General features: G+C 38.6%; 1 long non-coding RNA gene across 4 annotated transcripts in view; it reads left to right on the top strand.

Moving 5' to 3' along the window:
• LOC139184051 (uncharacterized) overlaps nt 1-19,141 on the top strand; it is a 44,000-nt gene extending 24,859 nt beyond the window's left edge. For 3 of the 4 annotated variants that reach the window (XR_011567481.1, XR_011567482.1, XR_011567484.1), the window contains 3 exons: nt 7,223-7,444; nt 9,300-9,556; nt 10,922-19,141. This is a non-coding gene — a long non-coding RNA (uncharacterized lncRNA). The remainder of the gene's footprint in view (nt 1-7,222; nt 7,445-9,299; nt 9,557-10,921) is intronic. The other variant, XR_011567483.1, reaches the window with a different exon arrangement.
• The last annotated feature ends 419 nt before the right edge of the window (nt 19,142-19,560 follow it).

Consider the following 19,560-nt stretch of genomic DNA (forward strand, 5'->3'; position numbering starts at 1 on the left):
GAGCATGCCGAGTAAGATTTGAACTGTGTTATTGAGGGCCTAGTATTATTAATTAATGTGTAATAGCTGAAATCCACACATATCGAAACCATGTAGAAGACCTTCTATTCTACATATCTTTGTTAGATTTCAGAGTATATCAGTAGAAAAATATGTTCTCATGATAGAAAGCTATCTCATATGTTACAACCAAATTGGATTAAACACGAAACGTTAAGGGTAATACATGAAAGCAAAGTGTTAAACGTGTACCTTAACGTAAGTAAAGCTAATAAATCTCTACTGTCACAGATTAGTACACCTAGTATAGAGTGCCATGGCACCAGAGGCCAGAGTTCAGTGGTTGGTGGTGTTTTCTCACACTTTATTCCACCTTTTTTTCTCTTCTACTTTTACCTTTTTGTTTTCCTTTTCTCCCAGTTGAAATTCAGATACAATTAAATGTAATATATTTTATTGAAAATAGCAACACAGAACCTAATTTATATAAAAGTGTTATAGCTCTCTATCTCCCTCCTCCTTTTTACCCTTCTAATTGATCTTTCTATCTGCACCCAGATAATGTTTTTCTACTCATAATCATGATGAAGTCATTATGAAGTAGTGGAAAGTGGAATGATTTTTTTCGTGTTCGTATTTGTACTATGTTCAGTGTTTGAATTCTTCATGACAAGCATTGATGAACATGTTAATGGCTACAAAAGCAGTAGCGATTTTCCTCAAAATCAAAACAATGAAATTTGAATGCATTGTTAAAAATAATTGAAGGAAATCTTCTAGAATTTTCCTCACTGGCCAAGCAAAATTTATGAGAATTTTTCTGAGGCAGGCACAATTTGGCATTTTTAATGGGAAAATAGGTACTTGATCTTTTCCTCTGTACTCATATTATGAACTTGATTCTTCTTAAAGGGAACTGACAATAGCCATGGTTCTTCCTAGAAAACAATCAACTGCTTATTCTTTTAACTCTCTCTGCTCTGCTAAAAGTTATTCCTCTAACTGTAAAGATCTTACCAAACTTCTTTGTTGTTGATAAAATTGTAAACTCCACGAGAACAGGGACCATATCTTCTTCATTCTTGTACATAGGTACTGATAAATATTTGTGGGTATAAATGTTTTAAAATTTTTTTCTTAAAATATAGAATCAGTGCTTTGCTATATTAAGAGTAAAGAGCTGGTTTAAAAGTCTGCCTAAAATTTTGTTTTGTTTTGTTTTCAAACTCAGAGCTTTCCAGTTCAGGACTATCAACCTTCCCAGACTGTATAGAGAGGCTGAAGATTCTAGGAAAACACTCAGGTTTACATTCAAATATTAAGAAATCATCAATGTGGTGGTGATTTAGTCGCTAAGTTGTGTCCAACTCTTGCAACCCCATGGACTGTAGCCTGACATGCTCCTCTGTCCATGGAATTCTCCAGGCAAGAATACTGGAGTGGGTTGCCATTTCCTTCTCCAGGGGATCTTCCTGACTTAGAACTTTAACCCAGGTTTCCTGTATTGCCGGCAGATTATTTACCGACTGAGCTATGAAGGAAGCCCAATCATCAATAGTAAGTGAAAATGAGAGAGAAGCCATATGAGTCTGTTTTACATTCCTTTAAATTTTGCTCCAAATAACACTTTTTTATAGTCAAACATATTAGTGTTTATTATTAATACATTGATTAGAATAGCTACGTGTTTCTAGCACACTATTTTTTCCCCATACCCTGGTTGACAGATGGGCTTTGTGCTTTTGTCCTTGGTTGAGCAGATCAATTAAAAAAGAAGAACAAACACCTAGTTACACTGTATTCTCAACCTTACTATGGATAAAATCAGGATTGAGGTTTTTTAAATCTGTTTCTCTTCTTTATACTACCTCCTGGGAGTTCTGCTTGTCTATTAGCCTCAATTTCTATTGAGACAAAGAGTAGTTCCAAACCTCTCTCCTGCCCTGCTCTGTCACCTCCAAAGCCTCTTTAATTTTATATTTTTTGTTGTTTATAATAGATGTCTCATGATCCCCTAAGAGTTAGTATCTTGATAGAATTCTCTCCCTTCTTAATCACCAAGGCCACTTCAACTCTGACACTTGAGAGTCCCTCACAACAGTTTTTCTCATCTGGTTGTTCTGATTTGTCTCAATTTGTTCTGTTTAGAGTTCGTGATAACTGCTTCCTCCCCTTCATTTCTACCACTCCTGAATGAATCCTAATCCTCCTTATGCCTGGATTGTCCAACAGTCTCTACCCAGAGCCCCTGACCCCAACCCAGTCTGCAGTCAGGAGGCAGAACAGACTCTTCAGCTACCATTTTCATCCTTGTTCTGCCCACTGGAATCTTCAGCAATTCCCTAAAATTAACTGCATTTTATCAGCTTCCATTTAAGAGTTCCATTATCTACCTCCTTTTCTTATCAAATTATGCTACTTTCTTGTTGAAAATTGAGCATTTATAATCAAATTATGCTGCTTCTCTATGGGAAACCTCATTTCACTCCAGACTGCTTACCAAGGCCTAATAAAGTGTCTGCCTATCTTTCTGACCTTGTTCCTACTGTGCTTGCCACAGGTCGCTTGTTTCTTTCTGTTCCTTCTTGCCCAAAGCGCTTTACACTAGCTTTTCCCTCTGATGTGAAAGTTCTCAGATCACTGTATGACTGGCTTTTTCTCATCATTTGGGACTCAGTCAGCAACTGCTGATTCCTCGGAGAAGTCTTCCCTGATCATCCCATCGAATGTGCATTCTCTGCTGCTACTGTCACCTTGTTTAGTTTTATTTTATTCATAGTACTTTATATCATTTTTCACTTGTTTATTACCTGTCTGTGCCATTGGAAAAACCAGTCCACAAAAAACCAGGACCTTGGCTCTCTTGTTTACTGCAGGGCTTAGAACAGTGCCTAGCACACAGTTGCAGCTCAGGAAATATTTCTTGAGTGAATGATAGTGACATGATTTTTACCCCCTAATTAAATCAAGCCATTCTCTGTGCTGTCTTGCCTGTCCATTTACAAACTCATAATCAAGAATTTTCTTTATTATGTTTCCTTCTACTGAATTCCCCTATTGTTCCTTCTTATGAATTTGTATTAATCACTTCCTTCAAAATCTAGTGGGCTTCCCTGGTGGCTCAGAGGTTAAAGCATCTGCCTCCAATGTGGGAGACCCGGGTTTGATCCCTGGGTCGGGAAGATCCCCTGGAGAAGGAAACGGTAACCCACTCTCTAGTATTCTTGCCTTGAGAATCCCATGGACGGAGAATCTCGTAAACGGAGAAGCCTGGTAGGCTACAGTCCATGGGGTCACAAAGAGTTGGACACGACTGAGCAATTTAACTTTTCAATTTTCATTAACTTTCAAGATCTAGCACAAGTGCCGCCGCTTGCAAAAACCCTTCTTAAATTCTTCCTAATGTGAGCATTCTATTGCTCCTCTCCCATAAATTCACCCCATGGTTTTTGTATCATCTTGTGCTTTAAAAAAATAGATCAGTGTGTTGCTTTGTAACTGCAATTTGTGTGTGTGTGTGTGTGTGTGTGTGCTTTCTGAAGTCATCTAAAATTGTTTTCCTGTTGAAAGAAGGTGTAGTTAAGTGATGGAAGCTTTAGACTGGAAGTCCTAGAGAACAATTTCAGGCCACTTTGAACAGGCTACTTCCCACATCTATAAAATGGAACAGTTAGTCTAGAACAGAAGTGTTAGTCTAGTCTAGAACAAAATGGCAGCCTACAGGTTGAATGAGACACACACATGTGTTTCATCTGGCCTGAGGAAAATTCAAATTAGTTGGCAATGTTAAAAAACTGGGAAATTTTTGCAGAACTTGGAATTCTACCCTCTCTGGACAAAAAAGAAGAAAAAGAAATCAACAGATGGGGCAATAAGAAGCCTACATTTCTACATGGGAACAAATCCACTGAGAAGGAAAAGTGACTGTCCCTTAACACAGGGTAGGAACTCTCTGATGTGACATGGTGCCCTAGTTGCCTGGTACTTCACTTCATTTGTTTATGCTAACTCTCTGTTAAGAGTTTGAATATATAACCCCAAGATTGTATCAATTCTGAGGTCCCTTCTAACTCTATATATCTATCAGTTCAGTTTAGTTCAGTCGCTCAGTCGTGTCTGACTCTTTAGGACCCCATGAACTGCAGCACACCAGGCCTCCCTGTCCATCACCAACTCCTGGAGTTCACTCAAACTCACGTCCATTGAGTCGGTGATGCCATCCAGCCATCTCATCCTCTGTCGTCCCCTTCTCCTCCTGCCCCCAATCCCTCCCAGCATCAGGGTCTTTCCCAGTGAGTCAGCTCTTCACATGAGGTGGCCAAAGTATTGGAGTTTCAGCTTTAGCATCATTCCTTCCAAAGAAATCCCAGGACTGATCTCCTTTAGGATGGACTGGTTGGATCTCCTTGCAGTCCAAGGGACTCTCAAGAGTCTTCTCCAACACCACAGTTCAAAAGCATCAATTCTTCGGTGCTCAGCCTTCTTCACAGTTCAACTCTCACATCCATACATGACCACTGGAAAATCCATAGCCTTGACTAGACAGACCTTTGTTGGCAAAGTAATGTCTCTGCTTTTGAATATGCTATCTAGGTTGGTCATAACTTTCCTTCCAAGGAGTAAGCGTCTTTTAATTTCATGGCTGCAGTCACCATCTGTAGTGATTTTGGAGCCCAAAATAATAAAGTCTGACACTGTTTCCACTGTTTCCCCATCTATTTCCCATGAAGTGATGGGACCAGATGCCATGATCTTCGTTTTCTGAATGTTGAGCTTTAAGCCAACCTTTTCACTCTCCTCTTTCACTTTCATCAAGAGGCTTTTGAGTTACTCTTCACTTTCTGCCATAAGGGTGGTGTGATCTGCATATCTGAGGTTATTGATATTTCTCCCAGAAATCTTGATTCCATCTTGTACTTCTTCCAGCCCAGCGTTTCTCATGATGTACTCTGCATAGAAGTTAAATAAGCAGGGTGACAATATACAGCCTTGATGTACTCCTTTTCCTATTTGGAACCAGTCTGTTGTTCCATGTCCAGTTCTAACCGTTGCTTCCTGACCTGCATACAGGTTTCTCAAGAGGCAGGTCAGGTGGTCTGGTATTCCCATGTCTTTCAGAATTTTCCACAGTTTATTGTGATCCACACAGTCAAAGGCTTTGGCATAGTCAATAAAGCAGGAATAGATGTTTTTCTGGAACGCTCTTGCCTTTTCAATGATCCAGCTGCTGCTGCTGCTGCTAAGTCACTTTAGTTGTGTCCAACTCTGTGTGACTGTTGGCAATTTGATCTCTGGTTCCTCTGCCTTTTCTAAAACCAGCTTGAACATCTGGAAGTTCATGGTTCATGTATTGCTGAAGCCTGGCTTGGAGAATTTTGAGCATTACTTTACTAGCATATGAGGATTCTAGATAAATGTATCTTATCTCTCTACCAAGACTTGAAGTTATAGTGCCTTGAAGGATAGTGCCTGGTTATTTTTCTTTGCTTATGCAGATTATAGTGCTCAGATAAAGCAGATGCTTAAAAGTTGTTTGTTGAATGTTAAATTTAGTTATATATACAAATATGCAGTAAAAACCAAATACTACCTAATAAAAACTTTATTACAAATGTTTGTTTGGCTTTTACAAAGAAAGACATCATATCAAATGTAATTAAAATACTAACACAGAGTTTATATGATATGGAGAATTTAACTCTGGACAGATATCAACCAGATGAAGTTTCACGTAGGCAGGAGGAACGAAATGTCTCTCAGTCTTCTTTGTCTGTATGTAGCTCCCACTAACAGTTCATTGTAGTTCTGCGGGTGTATCAAGAGCAGATTGTACTCAAGAGGTGAAAAAAATATTGCTATTTGCCCTCCCAAGTAACAGTCATGTGTTCAACAGCTGGGACTTGCTGAGACCCTCATTTGTTATAATACCAATTATTACCTTTGCTGTATTCCCACAAAACCACAAAATATTTGGCATAGTTCAAGACCACCATATTTAATAAATCCCTTTATTCTTTCTGCAACAATCCATTAACTTTTAAGGGGAAGACATCACACTAAAATATTTTCCATGGATTAACAGCAATAGATATTAGAGTCCACACCCAGATTGGGCCATATATGGTACACTGAAGTAAATAGAAGTGTTGAATATATTACTGAGGGCAGATTTGTTGCCAGGGTTGTCAAAGACTATATTCTGAACACTTTCTTAATTTTTTCCATTTCCTACTGTTAATATAAAGAGTACTCATAAATGACATAAATATTTCATTTGAGAAAAGACTGCATTACTCAAAATGTCTACAGTAACAAAAGACATAGTTGATACTGTGCCATTCATATTAATACCAGAATAAGTCTTTTTTATGAAGTTTGAATAATTGTAATATTTGAAAAATATTTTAGAAATTTACATTTATTTGGAACATTATATTCTAAAGAATTAAAAGACAAAAAAGTTAAGCTAATTGAAAATATCAGCAGTTAATTTGGACCATTTTAACCTCTATCATGTGTACAGGGACTGAGTTGGTGTGTACTTTTATACTATCTATGAAAACATGGCTTAATAAGTAAATGAATAATATAAATAATATTTGAAAGGAAGCATTTACTTACCAAAGAAAGTAATTTGTCTTCCAGCACTTGAGATTTCTTTTATTTATAAAGCATTCTATTCAAAGTATAGGCAAGACCAGACCTTCTTGGATATGCTAATTATTTTTATCTATTTACTAAATCTAGGTCTTAACTGCCAGTACTTGTTAGTCATTTTTCTGGTTACTGTATGTACTTGAAAGTAATAAAGCTACATTTCCTTCAAAATGGCCTAGTTGGTCCAAATTAGTGAGTTTTTCTGTATGTATTTGTATTTGGGTTTGGATAATTTTCATCTTTCACTGATGTCTAAACCATTGCAAATCACACAGTTTACATATTAAAGAAATCTAGTTGCACCCAACAGTGAAAAGTAGAGTAGAAGAAATCTTTTGCAATCTGTGTGATTTTAACCTTGCTGAGTCTTGTTTATAAAATGGGGGTGATAGTATCTATTTCCTAGGGATGTTTCGAGATAAAGATAGTAGAGATAAAGCAAGCGTTCTCTTAGTAAATAAGGTCCCTGTTATCACGATCATTCCTAATATGTGTTGAAGATCCTATGTAATAAATCATGCATTTTCTAATTTATCCTGCATTATTCCCATTTTGGGCTTCTCAGGTGGTGCTAGTGGTAAAGAACTCTCCTGCCAATGCAGGAGACACAGGAGATGCATATTCGATCCCTGAGTCAGGAAGATTCCCTGGAGGAGGAACACTCAAGTATTCTTGCCTGGAGAACCCCATGGACAGAGGAGCCTGGAGGGCTACAGTCCCTAAGGTCTCAAAGAATCGAACATGACTGAAGAGACTTAGCACACATGCATGCATTCCCATTTTGCAGGTAAAGCCACTAAGGCTCAGAGAATTAAGAAACAGATCATACGTGTTGAAGAGCTTCTTCCTTTTGGCTTCTGCTTGTAAACTAGGTTAACAAGGCACTATTTTGCTACAAAAACAAACTTAGAAATTAACCAGCACAGCATCAATGGTCACTGGTGAGTAGTGACTGCAGTTCTGAGACTGGTTTTCATAAACCCTTTGTAGAAGCAGCCTCAGTATTTTGAGGCTGTACCCATTGCAGGGAATATGCATCATCCCCTATCCATCCCCTCCTCCACCCCTGGACACTCTCCGTTATGAATTGAGTCCTGAGAACTTCCTGTCTCTTTACTCCCCCAGGGTTTTCAGCCACAGTCATCTCTGACATGTATTTTTACCCTCCTAGTTATTTGCTTTCTTAGACTCTTCTATTACTCTAGTCAATGTCTATTTCACCACATATCTTTCTGTTGTTATAGAGGAAGAAGTTGGTGTTTGGATTGGTTTAGAAATGTTGTTCTTTCCAATTCATACCACTCCCTGACCCAGTAACTTGAGGGAGCACATGGCCCTGAGTACAGAGGTGACTCCCCATGAAGCATTCTTTCCCTAGGCTCTTTTACCCCAATCACTTGAAGCAGGTTAGTGGAAGGAGAGGTATGGTGGTGGTGGTGGTAACTGTAGTGGTGGTGCTGGTGGTAGTGATGGTATTGGTGACAAGTGGTGACAAGTGGTGGTGGAAAGAGTTTGTTCAACTACATCTGCATTTCACCCAGCAAATATTTGTATGGACATGGGATTTCATTCCGTTCTGATAAGTTGAACTTACCAATGTTTCATAGTTTATCAGAAGCATATGATATTAAAATTGAAAGTTCCCAAGCAAACAGTATCTCTATTCCTCAAGTGGCATATGTCTTCATATGTTTGGTTGTATTTTTTTCCTTTAAAATTTAAAAGATCTTCCACCACTTGCGTGAAACAAATGCTTTTAACAGAAGGCCAGGGAGGGAATTCCCTGGTGGTCCAGTATTGGTGCTTTCACTGTCATAGGCCCAGGTTTGATCTTGGTTGGGGAACTAAAATCCTACTAGCCCAGCTGTCAAAAATCCCCAAAACAAACAAAACGCCACAAAAAACCATAACACCAGGGATAACATGGATTCAGGTAATGTCTCAGTTCTTGGGAATTCTAGGTATGGTACCTATGCTAACAAGACCGTAAGCTCCTAAATGGATTCTACGTAATTTATGGAAAAAGACAATATTATGCTTGTCATGTTGAGTAACTAAACAATTTAGAAGAAGAAATGTAGCTCTAAAAGATACTTTATATCAACAAAGAATTTCTGGATGTGTTTAGAGATCACAAGCTGCCCACCTAGGAGCAAAAGGTATTTCAATGAGCTCAATCTCAGCCTTAGGAGAGGCAGATAGAAGAGTAGACTAAGACCACACCCTGTGGAAAAGCCTTAGGACAACCTCAAAACAGCGCATAAAAGAACACGAATGAAGCTTGGGTAGGGTGCAGAACAAAATTTCCTGGGCTCTTTTATGGCTCTGTCTGTTCTTGCAGTCTGTGACCTCAGGGCTCCGCAGACTCCTCCCTGGGTCTGTCAAATGGAGGAATGCTCCTCCTGGTTAGTGGACACAACCTAAGCTCTGTACTGTGAAACTCACAGACCCTTTGCTCTAGGTGTGGTCAAAAGAACAAAATTATTATTATAATTACTAGGCATAACTTGAGTCACTCTGCATCACATCTTCCCTAAATGTGTACCCTGGATCTACATGTTGTTACCAAGAAAAAAGGTGACTGCTGGACTAGGAAAAGACTTCTGTTGAAATGATGGATTTTGCACTGTTTTGTTTTCTAGAACCTGTCTTAGTAATCACCTGCAAAACTACAATTTTGGCAACATGAGCTGGCAACCTAACATAACGTTGCTGTATCTTGGATTATGGAAGTGTCTTTCCACATGTCCAAACCTGCCACATTCTCTTCCTACCTTCCTCCGTGCTTCATCAACAATGCCTGCTTCTTTCAACTACCTGGATCTTCATGTGCACCACTTAAATACAGCAGCCAGGAGCCAGTGTGGCCACTGAGCATGAAAAATGAAGCCAGTCTGAAGTAAGTGTACACACTGGCTCTCCAAGACTTAGTATGAAAAAAAGGAAAATATCTTATTAATAATTTTTCACATTGCTTTCAGGTTGAAATAAAAGTAATTTGGATGTATTGACTTAAAGCATGATTAAAATTAACTTTACCTTTTTCTTTTTTTTTTTTAATATTTTTGACTGTGGCTAAGAAAGTTAAAAATCACAAATGTGGCTTGCCTTTTTGGCTCAGATTGTATTTCTATTCTAGAGTGGTCTAAATAGTTTCCAGTCCTTTGCATTAGCCAGGTCTATTTAAGAAAAAACATCTCCTTAGACAATAGCTTCTAAAAATGTTTAATCTCTTTATAGAAATATCAAATAGTTTCAAATGGATTATCAACTAAATTTAGGTATCCAAACAGCCAGTAGTACTGGAAATTCAAATCTGTTAAACTGTAGATCAAATAATTGGTCAAGCAGTGGTACTAATGCTTTTTTGTGTCATGTACCCATATTGTTCATTGAACAAATATTTAAATTACGTGTGTACTGTATTCCAGACTATGACAGGCTCTGAAAATACAGCTGATAAATCTGAGGAAAGTTTTAGATGCTTTCCGCAGAGGAAAAAAATGTATATATATTTATTTATAAATTTAATTTTAGATTCTTGTGAATCTTCTGGAGCCCATCCATGAATCCTAAATTAATAATTTCTAAATTTGAGAATAGAGTATGGGCTTCTGGGCTTGACTACTGACTCCACTCAGGAGACCCTGGGCTATACTTTATTTTCTGTAAGTGCTAGTTTCCTCATGTCTAAGATGTGGAGATGTGAACAAACAGTAGGAAATAAGAAAAGTTAACACTGAGATATATAAAGGCATTCCTCTCATAGTCTTCCTAAGCACCCAACTATGTAGATGCTAAATAGATCATAACTATTATTTCTCACCTTGCCTTGTGTGAGAAAATGAGTCAAAAGGATAAGTTAGAAGATGGATTCTTCATGTCTGAATCTTCCTTTCTATGTCAAGTTCTTAAATTATGTAGCAGCCCTAGAGGTTAGTTGTTTAAACAAAAATAAGACTTTTACAACCAAGCCATGACCTTTTAAATAAGTTGTTCAGAAATGGTGTGTAAGCGGTCTGGGGTAATTTGTCACTACAGAACTGAGAACACATCTGCCCACACCTTGAGAGATACTATGTGGTATGTGCATATGTTTTTCTGTGGTTTGAAAACAGATTCGTGTCTGCAGACCTTACAGATGGGTTCCTGTTTGGGACAGGTTATTTTGTTTGTTTTTTAGAAAACTGTCATGAGATATATATATATATACACACACACACACACACACACATATATATATAAATTTTTTTTTTTCTTATAGGCAGTCTGAAGGCAACCTCCAGCAGGAACAAGCAGATGCAAATTTCAGAATGTTAAGTGGCCCTGAATGAATAAGAACTTGGGCTAAGAAGCCAAAGCTATTCCTATACTTGCCACACTCTGGAATGATCCATCTTTCAAATTATTAAGTAAAAGGTAGAGTGACTCACCAACTACCAGGCAGTGAGGGTAAATCAGCCTTGTCATAATTTTACAGACTTCTCCTTCCACTCATGAAAACAAGTTATGTATGGTATTTACGTACATCTGTGTTGCTGGGCATTTTCCAAATGCCTCTTGGAGAACATTAAACAGGAAATTGATGCCACAGGGCAAATATTCATTCTTCCCATCCTCTCTCACAAAAACAAGTACAGATTTGCTGTGTCTAGACTGACTTCCCACAGTGTGCTGTTGCTTATTCAGTTTTACACTAGAAGGAAAAAAAAATTCTCTGTTTCAATTTTAAGAATGTTGGAAATGGCTAAAATGCATAAACAAAAAAGCTTCTCTCATGAGAGCACTGAAGTATAGAATTCAGTGCTTTATAAAAATCACAAAATTCAAAGGTTAATGATTGTTCTTCATGCCTACTGATGAAAGTCAATTTGTATCACATTAGACACATCAAATTTGGTTTAAACAGCATGTGTTCTAATTTTCAAATGGAAAAGCTTTAAGCAGCTGGTCACTGCAGCTTTTCACATAGGGATGGTATCTCTTTCCAACCTGTTACAGTGGTCTTTGGTTAGTGTCCTCCTCAGGTCCATTTCTCCCTATTTACTTCCTTAGCAGCCCAGAAAATATCTGGAGATTCATTAGGCTCTGGAAAAACTTAATCTTCCAGTCCCAGGAATAGAGAATGTGAGTCAGGTTAAACTATTCAATGCATTCTCTCCCCCAGCCACAGAGATTTATTCAAAGAGGGCATGTGATCTAAGCTCATCCAATCAAAGTGAATCTTGAGGCATTTTCTGGGGAAAAAAGTCATTCTGTTTTTCCTGGTAGACAAGAACACTGAAGTAATTGGCAGTCATATTAGGGTCATAACGGGGATCAGCCTTGAAATAAAGCAAATACTGTGGAGGGCAGAATAGAGAAACTGAATTAAACTAGGCCCCAGATGTCACCATTTTACTGCTGGATCAAGCTTGGCTTAAAGTTCTGTCTCTACACCATTTAACAATATAAACCATTAACCTCCCATGTTGTTTGTATTAGCTTGATTCAAGTTTTCTGTGATTGTTTCATAAGTCCCATACCTATCTGTTAGAAAACATTTATAAAACAAAGGGAAGAGGATAAAGAGAAAATCTAATGGGTTACTTTGGAGGTTCATTTTATAACTAAATATAAAAGGCCAAGGTGAGTAAGGAAAAGAAGAGTGATTGCTATTGAGAACAGGATGAGGCAAAAACATGTTTCACAGTGATGAGTAACCACCATAGTAATGTGGGTGGGAGACAAGTCAATCTATGTATCTTCCTGGGCCCAGGCAGGGGTGGGGTTTAGTAGCAGGAAGGATCTACCCTGAGGGTAAGACCCTCCCCATCAGCCCTTGGATTGAACTACTTAGCAACATACTGCTGTTTACAATTTCAAAGTCATTTGACCTCCATCCTCTTAGTTGCTCCTGACCACCTCTATCTGAAGAATTATAGATTTTTGATATGTCCCATTTTATGGATTGGGAAACTGAGGTCCAGAGACTCTAAGCTATATGTATACTAAGCAAGCAGTAGAGAATGGGCATAGAGCTCAGATCTTCTTAAGCATATATCAACCTTGAAGGCTGTCCTTTTTGCATTATATTTAGTATTTTGGGTCCTCTAGAGTGAGGCTTGGAGGTATTGACAACTGGCTTCATTCCTGCTGTTTCCTCCACTTTTCCCTTTACCAACATTAGCCAGAGTTTATTTTGTCTGGTATAATTTCCTTCAGTAGTGTATCATGCTCTGAAAGTGTCCCCTCTCTACCCCCCATGACCTGACACCATCAGAACTCCAATTTCTTCAGCCCCTTAAGAGAATAAACTGCAAGGAATGGGCTTGCTGAATGAATGCTCACTGAGATGTGAAAGGCTGGTAATAACTTTAACTGTTAATCCTATCTCTGAACTTTATAAAGTACTTTATAAGTAGGTTTTTGGAGAGATTTTGACTTCCATCAGAAGGGGTTAATCTCTCAGTGTGAAATTTCAGGCAGTGTGGCAAATTGGAGGCAGACTATTTGGGGTAGGGGCGCTTCCTGGCAATCTTGCTACATAAACCAGTCTTCCTTCATCTACTCACAAGGCTCCACTCTGGTCCAGCCCACGACTTATCAGATAACTTTGAACACACCTTGATCCTTATACAGAACTATTCTTTCACCAGCTAACTTGGACTTGATCACTCCCAAACTAGTTCCATACATCTCAAAGCTTGACTCAGCAGACTCTCTGGAGAACTGCCTGCGTGACGGCACAAAGCAGCCTGCAGGCCCTCCAAGAGCCTGGGACGTGGATTTGACAAAGATACTGTGATATTTAGGTTTTTTCAAGTGACAAGATGCAGAGGGCCTATTTGGGATACTTCAGGAGATGGAAATTACTAGAACAATAGATGGGGCACTATAGAGCTATAAAAAAGCAACTTTTAGCTGGCCAGGTCTCACAGAGAATCAGAATGTAGTACAGTGCACAGCAAGAGCTTCTGACACCCTCATGATACAAGAACTCTGGTCATCTGATCATTGCCTCAGGCTTATTTATCCTTGCTCTAGTGAGTCCACTATTGTGACTCAGCTACTGTCTATCTTCATTTATTTCTCTTTCTTTCTGACTCAGTTTTCCCCACTTCATGGTTTCTACTACCTCAACGCTTGTTTTGAGACTTTGAATCACATCCCTCTGGATCTCTGTTGTTCTCTCCTGCCCGTAACCTACTTTTTGTCTCCATTCAAAGACTCCAAGAGAGGATATGTTTGGGTCCATTGGTTATTGTCTAGTTCTGAGCATCTACTTCCCAGCATCTACTGGGCTCCCTCATGAGTTCCCTGTGGACCAGGCAACAACCCCTGGTTTAACTAGTCTTGTGCTCCTGAGCACCCTGGCAACCCTTGGCAGGTCCCTGGCATGCTAAAGACTCCACCTGGGAGATTTCCTTCTCATCTCCTTTTAGCAACAATTCTTTCCCAACCAAAACAAAAACAAAGACCAGACTAGGCACAACAGAAGGACAGGTCACTGTATACATGGTTGACTTCCCTGGTGGCTCAGACAGTAAAGCGTCTATCTACAATGCGGGAGATCTGGGTTCGATCCCTGGGTTGGGAAGATCCGCTGGAGAAGGAAATGGCAATCCACTCCAGTACTATTGCCTGGAAAATCCCATGGACAGAGGAGCCTGGTAGTCTATAGTCCATGGGGTCGCAAAGAGTCGGACATGACTGAGCGACTTCACTTAAGTGTAAGGTGCTAAGCGACATGTGAAAAATAAAAGGCTACTAAAAAACATGATCTCATTTAGTTAAGACCTAAAGAGAGTGTTATATATTCCAAATGCACCTTAAGAACAGGATAGTTGGGAATCACAATGGTAGTTCAAAGGAACACAAAGTATAAGAGCTAGAAAGTACATGGCAGGCCGCTTTTCCAGCCCTCTCTTCATAGTTGGAAGAAGCCCATAGAAGTTAACTGACCACTTCATTAATTCACACAATTGATGGTGGAGCCCTGACACCTGGCCAGTAAACCACCAGTCCATATTTCTGAACTAGTAATGGATTTTCCTTTCTTAATAATGGAATGGATCACATTTAATGCTCAAAGAACTGTACCGATTGTACCAGTGAATGTGGACAAGGGCTAATAGCAAAGTTGGAACATAGTGGTTTGAAGTATTTATACAAAATAACGTCTGTGTTTTCTACAGGGTATAGGATATAGTGAGATATAACAGAAAAAGGCCAAAAAGTAAGAGTTTAGAATCTCAGATTCAAGTCTTATTTTCCTGCCACCAACCAGCTGTGTACACTTGGACTACTGTCAACTTTCCAGGCCTCAGATTCTTCATCTAGGGAAAAATTAGGCCAGACAACCATTCAGACCCCATGTACCCATGACTCCTCCAGCTCTGCCCATTCTGGCAATGACAATTCACACTTTTTGGCATTAAGTACAGTGGGCCAAGAGTACCCAACCAGATGATTGCCAGTTGACTAAACTAAGAATTTAATAAGATGTTATCAGAAGTATCTAAAGGCAAATGGACTATGAAATGGATTTGGCCTTTCAAGAAATCTTGGCTTAGATTTGTTACTATTTCCAAAATTACCAGGAAAGGCATTTAAAATCCTAACATTTCATAGAGAAAAAAAAGAAAAGGGTTTCTATAGTGTACCATATATGGAGACACTTAAGCATGTCTTTATTTCTGGTAAGTTGAAAATGGAAGAGACATGACAATTATCCAGTACACAGAGTGGCATTTTAATATACTGTATCAGTAATAAATTTTGATGAATGTAAAACTAAAACTGGATTATGTAGAGAGAAGGGTCTCCTGCTTGAAAGTTATACTCTGAGATTGCCAATAAGTCTTTAGACCACTGGCAGTTCCACCATGGATGGTTGTACCTTGAACAGCTCTAAGGGGTGCCACTCACATAGAACCTATGTGGGTAGTGCCCTCTGGAGCTGTACATTGCACGAGTCACAGTGTACTCCGTAGTGACCCTGACCATAGAAACAATAGTGATTTCTTTCAGAACGCCATTGTGGTCAATGAAACTTAAGCAGTCTGCCTGTCTTACTAGCTCTTCTTGTATTCAGAACAAGCAGATATTCAACACAAAATTATTTCAGCTAGACAAAGAAAACATATTTTTATTTACTTAACCAGCTGTCAATCACTATTACATTAAGTTGTAGTAAATACACAGTGCCAAGAATAGCCTGGATTTTAATCCCAGCTTTTGCATTTCCTACTAGTTTTGTGAGCCTTGGGAATGCTGCGTAACCTTTCTATATCAGTTTCCACATATAATGTAAGGATGTTAATAGTGCCTGATTGTAGAGTTTTTATAAGAATTGAATTAAACATGTACATATTTCAAAATCCTTAAAACAGTGCCAGGCGCATACTAAGCTTTATGTATGGATTTGTTAAATAAGTAAAAATTACAAGTACCTGTTTGTTATCATTTACTGACTATTCCAGCATAGTCTATTAAACAAAATACTATATTAGTCATAGTACACTTCCAGTTATACATCTGACTCAAATTTTACTGAGACAATAATTAAAGCTGAGAGAAAAATAATATATTGAGAGTTGTTTAAAACCTCTCCTTCTCTAAAATAGACTAGACATGAAAAATATGAGTTACATTCTTAGCAATAAGGTACTATTTAAGATTTTGAAACAAATATTAGGTTCAGTATTTTGGACATAAATTGGATTGTCAGTAAAGCTGAACATCTTCTTACAGGTTTCACTTCTTCTTCCAAAGTCATAAATATAAATTGTTTTCCTAAGTTGACTATTATCCATTTCATTATGAGAATATGTAAATTCAGAGAAGTTAATTTGCTCTACTAATTTGAATTTATTACCCAAATAGCATAACAACAATATTAGAAGGAAGGAAATACCATTAACACTTATTCCCTAACACAACAGTTGTGTTTATTTTGCTTTGTTTCTTTCTATACCAAGTGGTTGGGAAAAAAAAGTAAGATGCTTAATAAGCCTCAGTCACCTGTCCTCTTTCCTTATCCACTAGGAGAAGTTTTTATCCATCCAGTAAATATTTGTTGAACATTTCATGGTTATGAACAAGACAGCCTAATGCCCCAGTCCTCAAAGAACTTAATTCTAGTTGGGAATAAATAAGTAAATCAATAAATAAACAAAATAATCCCAGACCTTTTGGGTTCAGGGAAGTCCCCTCTGAGGACATTTGAACTGATAGAAGAATGTTAAAGGAGGTACTAATACAAGCCATCCAAACAAGCTGAAGGCATAGGGAGGAACACATGCAAAAGCCCTAGCGTGGGAGCCAGCTTAACATATTCAAGGAAGCAAAAGGTGGCCAACGGGAATGGGATTTGTCAGCAGAGGCCCAGGAGATAGGCAGGAGTCAGCTTAGTAGGGCCTGTAGGCCATGGTGAGGAGCTTAAGATTTTATTCTAAGTGCAACAAGAAGCTTTTGGAAGATTTTAACCAGAGGTAGTACATATCCTGTCGTTACTCTTAGGCTACTCTGGTTTTTTAGTGGAGAGTGAACTATGGTGAGGCAAGAGCACGAGATAGACCCATTAGTAGTCTATCCAATCACAGTAGTCAAACCAAGAGAGGACGGTGACTTAGACTCAAGTGATGGCAGTGGAAATGGACTAGAGTAGATGGATTCAAGGTATATTTTAGAAGTAGCACATACAAACTTCCCAATGGATTAGATGCAGAGAATGAGGGAAAGGGAGAATCTAGAATGATTGAGATCTCAGTTTTTTGGGTTAAGTAATTGGGTATATGATGGGAGTATATACTTAGACTGAGAAGGAAACATATTTAGTTTGTAAGGCCTATTTGGAATTCAACTGGAAATGTCAGCAATTGGATACACAAGTCTGAAGCTTAGGTCAATTACATAGCTGGGAGACATCAACAGATAGTAACATTTAAAGCCATGGAACCAGAAGAAAATGAAGAAGAAATAATTGAAAATTAGACCCTGCAACAGTCCAACTTTCAGATTTCAGGCAGAGGAGAAAGAGCCAGCTATAAAAACTGAGACTAGTTCAATGGTTTAGGAAGAAAACCAGGACAATGTGATGTTTCTGAAGTCCAGAACACAAATTGAGTCAAAAAGGAGACAGTTCTTATGAATGCAGTTAATAGGTCACATAAAGTGAGAGTGAAGACAAATCCATTTGATTTGGCAATGTGGAGACTTCTGGAGATTTTGACAATATCAATTTTACTGGAGTCCTAGAGATTAAAGCTAGAATGGAGTGGTAGCGATTGAATAAATGTAATGCAATTGCAGTGAAAATCTAAATAGAATATTTCTTAAAAATTGACAAATTGATTCTAAAATGTACATAGAATAGAAAAGGGCCAAGAATAGCCAAATTACTCTTAAAGATCAGTGGGGGATTTTTTCATATAAGATACCAAGACTTGTTAAAAATCTAAAATAGTTATGGAACATTGATATATGGACATGCATGGCATTGCATAGTTTCCCTGGTGGCTCAAACAGTATAAAGAATCTACCTGCAATGCAGGAGACCTGGGTTCAGTTCCTAGGTTGGGAAGATCCCCTGGAGAAGGGAATTGCTACCCACTCCAGTATTCCTGCCTGGAGTATTCCATGGACAGAGGAGCCTGGCGGTCTATAGTCCATAGGGTTGCAAAGAGTCAGATATTACTGGGTGACTAACACTTTCACTTTCATCAAGACTTGTTAAAAATCTAAAATAGTTATGGAACATTCATATATGGACATGCATGGTCAATTTTCATCCCAGTCCCAAAGAAAGGCAATGCCAAAGAATGTCCAAACTACCAAACAATTGCACTCATCTCACACTCTAGCCAAGTAATGCTCAAAATTCTCCAAGCCAGGCTTCAATAGTATGTGAACTGTGAACTTCCAGATGTTCAAGCTGGATTTAGAAAAGGCAGAGGAACCACAGATCAAATTGCCAACATCCGTTGCATCATCGAAAAAGCAAGAGAGTTGTAGAAAAACATCTACTTCTGTTTTATTGACTATGCCAAGGCCTTTAATTGTGTGTATCACAACAAACTGTGGAAAATTCTGAAAGAGATGGGAATACCAGACCACCTGATCTGCCTCTTGAGAAATCTGTATGCAGGTCAGGAAGCAACAGTTAGAACTGGACATGGAACAACAGACTGGTTCCAAATAGGGAAAGGAGTACGTCAAGGCTGTATATTGTCACTCTGCTTATTTAACTTACATGCAGAGTACATCATGAGAAACTCGGCTGGATGAAGCACAAGCTGGAATCAAGATTGCCAGGTGAAATATCAATAACCTCAGATATGCAGATGACACCACCCTTATGGCAGAAAGCAAGAAAGAACTAAAGAGTCTCTTGATGAAAGTGAAAGAGGAGAGTGAAAAAGTTGGCTTAAAACTGAACAATAGCCCTGTATACGAGACAGCAAAAGAGACACTGATGTATAGAACAGTCTTTTGGACTCTGTGGGAGAGGGAGAGGGTGGGATGATTTGGGAGAATGGCATTAAAATATGTATAATATCATATATGAAACGAGTCGCCAGTCCAGGTTCGATGCACGATACTGGATGCTTGGGGCTAGTGCACTGGGACAACCCAGAGGGATGGTATGGGGAGGGAGGAGGGTTCAGGATGGGAAACACATGTATACCTGTGGCAGATTCATTTTGATATATGGCAAAACCAATACAATATTGTAAAGTTAAATAAAATAAAAAATTTAAAAAAAAAAACTGAACATTCAGAAAACTAAGATCATGGCATCTGGTTCCATCACTTCATGGCAGATAGATGGGGAGACAGTGGAAACGGTGGCTGACTTTCTTTTTCTGGGCTCCAAAATCACTGCAGATGGTGATTGCAGCCATGAAATTAAAAGACGCT

This window comes from Bos indicus, chromosome 1 (genome assembly GCF_029378745.1).
Source record: "Bos indicus isolate NIAB-ARS_2022 breed Sahiwal x Tharparkar chromosome 1, NIAB-ARS_B.indTharparkar_mat_pri_1.0, whole genome shotgun sequence".
Lineage (NCBI taxonomy): Eukaryota > Metazoa > Chordata > Mammalia > Artiodactyla > Bovidae > Bos > Bos indicus.